The following is a 7,992-nucleotide window of genomic DNA, read 5'->3' as shown; positions in this document are numbered from 1 at the left end:
GGCACAGGGAAACGATGAGAACCGGGCACCGGGAGCACCGGGGGGGACCCAGGGGGACCTGCGCATGGGGGAGCTGGGCACCGGGGAAGTGCCCCGTGGGCATCAGGGTGGGGACCCGGCCCCAGCCCGGGTAGGGGGGAGCTGCCCAAGGGGCCGGGAGGGGCGCACCCCGAAGCCGGGGGTGATGCTGAACCGTCCCCTCTAGGGGCCAGAGGTTTTGGGGTCCCCTCTGCGGCGTGCTGGGGAACCAGCCGAGCCGCCCTGCTGCTGCCGCCACGCTTTCATCCCCATGGCTGTGAGCTTGTCTGGACTTGGGAACGCCGGCCGGGTTGTGCAGTCACCTGTGCTGGCGTTTGTCCATCGGGCAGAGCGTCGCTCCCCTCTCCGGGTGACTCAGAGGTTGCTGGGCCAGCTCCAGGGCTGCAGAGGCCAGTTGCCAGCTCCCCGTGCTGCTGGGGGAAGCAGGGTTCATTAGCACTGCTACGCGGTGGCCGCCCCGTCCCCACCAGGCAGCCTGCGGGGTCGCTCTGCTTCGCTGGGCTTTGCTCATGGTTTCACCACTCCAGACCCACCAGTGGGAAAAGACTCTCTAAAACCAGTGATATCTTTAAAAAAAAATCCACTTTCCCCATCATTCACCTGCCCGGACCCTCAGTGTTTCCTCTGACACTTTTAGGCAGTGCTTACACAGCAAATAAAGCGCCCAGAGGGGGCTTTGGGCACAGCTATGAGGATTTTAGGTGTGATGAGCTATGCACAGACCTTAGCCTTAGTGCCGGAGCGTGGCTTTTTTCAGACATAGCCCAGTTTTCCTACACCAAATCCCCTCCCTTTGTGCACTGTGATACCTCCCGTCCCCTTTCCTTCCCTGCTGCTGCTGCCTCTCTGCGGTCCTCAGGGATTTGCTGGTCTGGGGACGGTTTCTGGCTGATCTCGAGGGGTTGGAAGAGCACTTGGGCATCTTGGAGGAGATGGCAGCAGGAGTGTTTGTTGCTCCTAGGAGAAATTTCCTGTTGGCACAACAGGAGAATAAAAATTTAGGGGTTTTCCCTTTCGATTTCAGAGGAAAATCCCTCCTTTCCTGGAAACCGGAGCGACTCTGGAAGAATGGCTGCTGCCTTCAGCCAGAAGAAATCCCCGAATTCTTTCTTTTTTTTTTTTTTTCCCGTATGCACAAATATTTTCTGCTTGCTTCCTTTAAGCCAAGCTTCTGACTACGATCCTGTGCTTCGATAACGCCTTGACTCTGCTCAGACGCCTTCTGTGCGCAGAAGAAAAGAGCCGTGTTCCCAGCCACAAACCTCCCCGCTCCCAAGGAAACACTGTCCCTTTGTGCCCCTGGCACAATCCAGCAAACCTTGCGCTGCTGAAAAAGGTTGAACTTTGAATATTCCCACTGAAAGCTCTTTTCTGCAGGAACCCAGCCACCCACCGTGACAACAAACGGGCACATTGTGGGATCTGGGGGGCTTCTGGCCACTGCGGATGCAAAGCTCGCCATTGCACTGCTCCGTTGCCACTGCCAAAATCATTTTGCTTCACCAAACTGAGCCCGGGGAGCTTTGTGTTTTGTTTTGTTTTTCCCTTGCAGCCCCAGTGCTGATGAATACACGCTGGTATTTGGTTTTCTGCTAGCGTGGTGTATTCAGGACACAAACATCCCGCTGCAAACCCTCTCCCTGCGGAGCCCTCGGCATTGTGCTGTGACCCCGCTAGCACTGCAGCTCCTCCTCCTCCTCCTCCTCCTCCTCCTCCTCCTCTCTCTCCCCTCACCTTGTTGCCCCTTGACTCACCCCGGTGCATCCTCACCCTTTCCCTATCCCCTCACCAGGTGCCACATTTCGGGAGGACGTTAGGAGCTGGAGCTTCTTGGCTCAGCATCCCTGCAGCATGGGAGCGCTGTTGACTTTACCCCATAACAAAACTAGGGCTGGGGCATGGAGCCGGGGGCTCAGGTTCCCAGCAGGACCCCCCTGGGCAGCCTGGGGCTGGTGACCCACCCTGGGGCTGGGGCCAGGACCCCCATGGCCACGTTTCCAGCTTTTTCCCACTCCAGGGCGTTTGTCCCACTGGATGGCAGCATTCGAGCAAAGAAACTTCTCCGGAGAGCTGGCGGGAGAGGGCAGCTTCCTCCGGAGACTCTTCTCCCTGCTTGTCTGGCTCTCAGGAGGTTTGCTGAGGGCAGGTGGGCTCAGCTCGCTTGTGTTTGCACCGTTTCTGCCCTGTTTGGAGCTGGCTGATCCCCAAATCGGGGTGCCATGTAACATCCTCCACCTGCCCCTTTCCCCTGATGCTCAGGGGTGCAAGGGGCCCTGTCTGGACACGGGGGGCTGAGCGCCAGCTGGGTGCTCCGTCCCACAACCAGGAGTGAAGCAGTCCCAGACTGGGTGAGGAAGAGAGATGCCAACCCCCACGGGACACTGAAAATGGGGCTTCTTAGCAAGATGCATCCCCTATGGCCCTACGCCCCCCTGCGCCCATACCCAGGGTGCAGAGAGCCCTGTTTCAAAATCACCCCTGACCCGTACCGCACATTGCTGCATGAAAAAAAGCCTCGTCTTTTAGATTTAGGGACTATTTCCTGCACGGTGGTTGCAGAGGGGGGTGCAAAGCTCCCAGTGATTAAAAAGCAAAGCAAATCCATCTGCTTTTCCTTGCACCAAGCTGGTTTTAATCCCAAGTATTTTAATCTGCCCTTGGGATTCCTTGGACGTGGTGTTCGGCAGAGGGGCTCGGGCAGCACTGGGTGGGAGGGCAGGATTGGTGCTGGGCTGCAGCCCCCCCCCCCCCGCAAATATAGTGCAGGGAAACCATTCCTTTCTGGGGCTGTTTGATGGTCAGGAGGAGCAAAGACGTCTCAGCTTACAGGCTCATGGCTGGGCTGGCGTCGCTGGTTTGCAAGCGGGCATCCATAGATGGAAAGGGTCGCGCTGCGCAGCCTCGCCTCAGGTGTAGCACGAGACCTTCCTCAGCCTCCCCGTACCGAGCCAGGAACTTGTCCCGGGTAAAAATGCCAGCTCTGGGCTGCTTTGGCCTTGGCAGTGTGTTTCAGGTGTTAATCAGCTGCAGCGTGCAAAGTCTGCGTCCGTCTGGGTGCACGTGGTGCTGGCTCCCAGGTGCTTGCTGCCCCTGTTCTGCGTTTCTCCCTCCTCTTCTGCCCCCCAAGCGGGGCTCTGGCGCACAATTAGTGCCCAGCTGAGCTCGAGAAACTCGCAGCATATGTGGAAGCAGGTGGTGGCAGCAGGGTCCAGCCTCCTGGTGGCCTTTGCAGAGCTCTGGGCGTTGCTGCTCTGAAGCATCGTGGCTCAGGGATCTGCCAGGGTGCTGGGGACACCAGGGGCACCAGGGCACTGGGGATGGTGGTGGCTCATCCCCTGGGGAGCATGGGACGATGCGGGGCTGGGGCAGCCGGTGCGGAGCTTGTTTTGCTTCTTGTCAAAGAAAAGAAGGAGAATGGGGATTTTCAGGATTTTCTCAGCTGGGCTGAGCGAGCTGGGACGGGGAGGGCAGAAACTGGGGGTCAGTCCTGCCTCTGATGGCCTGGGGGGGCACCCACATGACACCTGCTGCCCTGCACGTGGTGCTGGCCCCAGACTTTGCCCCACTCTCTCCAAAGAACAGGAAGCATTTGCACCTCAGCACAGCCCCGGGGGGCCGGGGTGCGCTGGCACAGCAAGAGCCCCCCAGTTACGCTGGCAGGGCTGCAAACCTTGACCCTGAACCAAGCTTTTACTCAAGGAGCTCTGTAAGATTTGCTAATCTCGAAATATTGTTGGCATCCAGAGCAGTGATTTACTGCGTGTTTTGCCACAGCAAGAACTTTCCGAAAGGCCATGCTAAGTTTACACCGGAGCGGCCGGGATCAGATAACCGGCTGCTGGCTGCTCCCTCCGTTCCCCCCAGTCCCCACTGGCTGCTGTGCTGGGGTGCAAAGGACATCAGCTTCCCCGCGCTCTGCGAGGAGGAGGTGACCCCAGCCACAAGCAGCAGCAGAAGGGGGACACCGAGGGTATTTTTGCCCATCCAGGTGGCAGGGTGGGATGTGAGGAAGATGTGGATTTGCGCACGGCTGTGGCACTTCAGGTTTGAAGTCAGACTGCCAGGGATAGGGAAGAGCCAGCCCCGCCGTCCTGGCCCCGTTTCCTCCCCATGGGCTTTGCAGGTTGTGAAATTAAATCAGCTTCTCAACATCACCGGCACTTGGGGCTGGATGTCCCTGAGCGTTCCTGCAGCATTTTGCCACCTGTGGGATCGCAAGGGCTTTGCGGGAGCTGGGGAGGAATGTCATGGGATCCTGGCGTGTTCCCCACACCGTCCGACTGCTGTTTTGGGGGAGGTCCTCCTCCTTCCTGAGGACCACAGCCCCCCTCCACTGTCACCAGATCCCCTGGGATCTGTGCCACCTCCTAACCCCCAGGAGATGGGAACCAGCTCCCTGCACGTGTTCGTGGCAAAAGCCATCAGCAGGCTCAGCCCTCGCTTGGTCACAATGGGCTGGACGCGGTGGCCTTCCCCTGCAAAAATACGCGAGCAGCCCTGCTGTGTTGGTGCGCGCATGGGCGAGGAGGAGGAGGATGAAGTATCTCTACCATGGCGGTCTCCTTGCAGGTTGTCGGGTCAAGAGATAAAATCCTGTTCACTCTCAGAACCCCAAGTCCTGGCCTAGCTGCTCGGAGGTGCTTTGGGGTGATGCTTCCTCCAGGGGAGGCACGGGGCTGTCAGGTGGGGCTGTGCCACCATGGATCAGGGACACTGAGAACCGTGCAAAAAGGGCATCTCCCCAAAGCCTGGCTCTGTATCTGGAGGGTTTGGGATGGATCTAGGGTAAGGACTGCTCGATTAAATGTCCCCATGATGCTCTCTGGTGGCAGCAGGGAAGGGTGCAGCTGAACCGCTGTTGGACAACCCTAAACCGGTTTGTTTCCCCAGTTACTCGGGCCTGGCACGAGTCACTGGGATCTGTGGATGCTCTGACCCCTTGTAGCCCCTCTGATCCAGCAAACTCTGCAGGGAGGGGGGCACAGCAGGGAGGGTCCCGCATGAAGGTGCCTGGGAAGAGGGGGTCTTAGGGGGGGGGGGGGGGGAGGGAGTCCAGAACCTGCTGCCCTTTGTCCAGGATTTGCTCCCCTTGGCTTCCGCGCGTCCTTGGGAGGGACAGCCCTCAGGGTGCCTGCCACCCCCACAGAGGCCTTGGGGACCTCTGCAGACTACCAGCTGCCCCATCCGAACCATGGCTGGTCCTGGTGCCCCCAGGGCTGGGATGGGTGCAGGGCATCATGCTGGTCCCCGTCAGCTTTGCTGCTTTCAGCCAAAAGGACCATTCCCTGCTCCACCACAGCGGGGTGGAGCACGACAGGGACTCTGCATGGGGCAAGAGGAGGAGGGTGCAGAAAGGAGGAGGGGATGGAGGCAGGTGAGGGTGCAGGTGGAAACATTTAGGGCAAAGAAATGAGGGGTGTGGATGTGAAAATGCAAGGGAGGAGTTGGGAAGAGGAAGCAGAGATAGGGATCCTGATCCTGCAGGAGGGGCCTTGAGGACACCAGAGGTGACCTTAGTCCTTGGTGGAGGTAAGGGGATGCTGAAGGTCCGGTGAGACCAGGAGCATGTGCTCAGGCTGTAATGGGCCAGTGGTGTGGTTTTTTTTACATCAGGGCTGGGCACCAGCTGGGCTAACTGGGACACACTGGGTGCTGCCTAGGACTGCAGGCGCAGGGGTCAGCAAAGCAGGGCTCTGGGCTGAGGCGTTTGCCCCTGCGTAAGGTGAGCAAGCACCCGAGCAAGCGGCTGGCACGGTGAAGAAATCAGCCCTTGGTGCTGGTGGAGTCCCGGGGCTGGGCTGGTTCCTTCTCTTGCAGAGCATCCCAACCCCCTGCCTGCTGGCAGAGGGATCACCCAGCAGCGCTGGGCACAGCTCGGGGAGCGAAACATGCGGCTGTGTGGTTGCATCTCCCCCCAGGGGAAAATCTGGTATAAAATAGCAGGGGTTGCTTGGATCATTTTGGGACTTGCTGAGCACCTGACTTTTGATGGAGGGGAGAACACAAGGTGCTGTTTGCAGCTTTTCCCTGTCCCAAAGTGGGACCAGGCAGGGCAGGTGATGACAGAGCATTATTGGTGTCCCCAGCTGCTGTCCCCGGCCCTCGGTGGAGGTGACACCCAGGCAGGCTGTGGGCAGCGGGGCTGGCGTGGGCTCAGCCTGCCCTAGGTAAGCTCCTGCTGGCAGCCCTGGAGGTGGGGCAGGACTGGAAAAAGAACCACCAAAGGCAGAGCGATGCCCCGGGTTTGTCATTGCTTCTGGGTGCCAGAGGCACGGCAGGCAACTGATGTGGTGCCAAGGTCCGTGAGTGCTTCTGCCAGCCCGTCACGTCCTGTCCCAGGAGGTCACCGCTCCTGCCCTGTGCCGACCTCGCGCCGTGATGTGCCACGGGACTGCTCTGGCGGGGGCAGCAGCGATGCTGCTCCACCGTGGTGCCATCCCCGGGGAAACTGAGCTGGGCTCGGTTCCCAGTGAGGCACTGGGCAAAGTCTGGGCATCCCCGCGTGGGTTTCTCTGTTTCTCTCTCCCTGCCAGCTCGGAGGAGAGTTATCCCATCGCTGCCCAAAAATAGCACCCTGAAGATGCCGGTGGGGCTGGGTGTTTGCATCCGTCAGCCCTGCCCACATCTGGCAGCTCTCAATTCCAGCGGGAAGGCTTCAGCGCCGGGTACCCAACTGTGCTGCATCACGGGCTGGTGCTGATGGTGGGGGAGCCCCAAGCGCTGAATGGAGCCGTGGTGATGCTGGGCGCTGGTGCTGGGAGCTGATGCGTGACAACGCAGTGGGGACATCCCCAAGTGTGCACCAGGTGGGGCTGCACAAATGGTATTTCTGTGCCTGGCGGAGATCCCAGTGGGAGCTCGGAGACACCCTGAATCAAGCTGGCCACATCTCTGGTGCCTGGCTGTGTTTTCTACACCTGAAAAGGATGTTTTAAAGCCTTGCTAGCTTCAATCTCCTGCCTGGGGGACTTCAGGAGAGGGGTCAAGCCCATGTCCCCGCTCGGCCCCGGAGCCCCTGCCTGCACTCATTGCTGTGGGGTGAAGTAAGCCTCTGCTTGCGTGTGGTGCACAACTCGGAAAGCTTGTCTACGTCCCAGCCCACCTGCCGCCTGTCCCGGCCGCTTGACTCAGCACGCTGCGAATATCGCGGTGACGGGGAGCCTGGAAATGCTGCTGGGAGCCGGGCAGGCGTGACGTGGCCTGCAGGGCGCTGAGAAACCCTGAGCCCGCAGCCGTGGTCGGCGGCTGAGTGGTCTCTGTGTGAGCGCCCTGGTTTTTGGAGCTCTGGCTTAACCCCCCAGGGAGGGGATGGACAAGGAGGTCCCCATGAGGGGACAGCCCCGCATGAGAACCATCTCCAGCCACATTCATGGCTGGCAGCAAGGTCTGCCCCAGAGCGGTTTGAGAACCTCCTTTCTGCTGAAATCTGGGGTTTGGGGTATTTCTCCAGGCTGTTTGTGGAGTCTTCCATGGACTCCCAGGCCACACAGCATATGCAGGGCTGGATATGGCCATTTGGAGATGGCGAAGGTTCCTGGTCTCTCCTGCTGGCTGGCTTTGGCTATATCCCGCCGTGGGGTGTCAATGGGAATGTTGTCAGCCCTGGGTGTCCCCTTCCCCACCGTGATACAGGCAGTGGGTGGCTGCTCCTTGTTGACTCCTATGATATATAAAGAGCACTTATAACAATAATGGAGAAAGAACTCCTTATCAGGGCCCATAGTGGCAGGACAAGGGGCAGCAGTTCTAAACTGAAAGAGGGTAGGTTTAGGTTGACGGAAGAGATTTTTTGCAATGAATGTGCTGAGACACAGGAACAGGTTGCCAGAGAAGTTGTGGTTATCCCCATCATTAGAAATCGGGTTGCACAGGGCTTTGAGCAACCTGGTCTGGTGTCAGGTGTGCCTGCCTGCAGCAGGGGAATTGGGCTGGGTGGTCTTTAAGGGTCCCTTC

Source organism: Anser cygnoides, chromosome 25, assembly GCF_040182565.1.
Source record: "Anser cygnoides isolate HZ-2024a breed goose chromosome 25, Taihu_goose_T2T_genome, whole genome shotgun sequence".
Classification (NCBI taxonomy): Eukaryota; Metazoa; Chordata; class Aves; order Anseriformes; family Anatidae; genus Anser; species Anser cygnoides.
The sequence above is the reverse complement of the archived record's forward strand: the minus strand, read 5'-3'. Positions refer to the sequence as shown.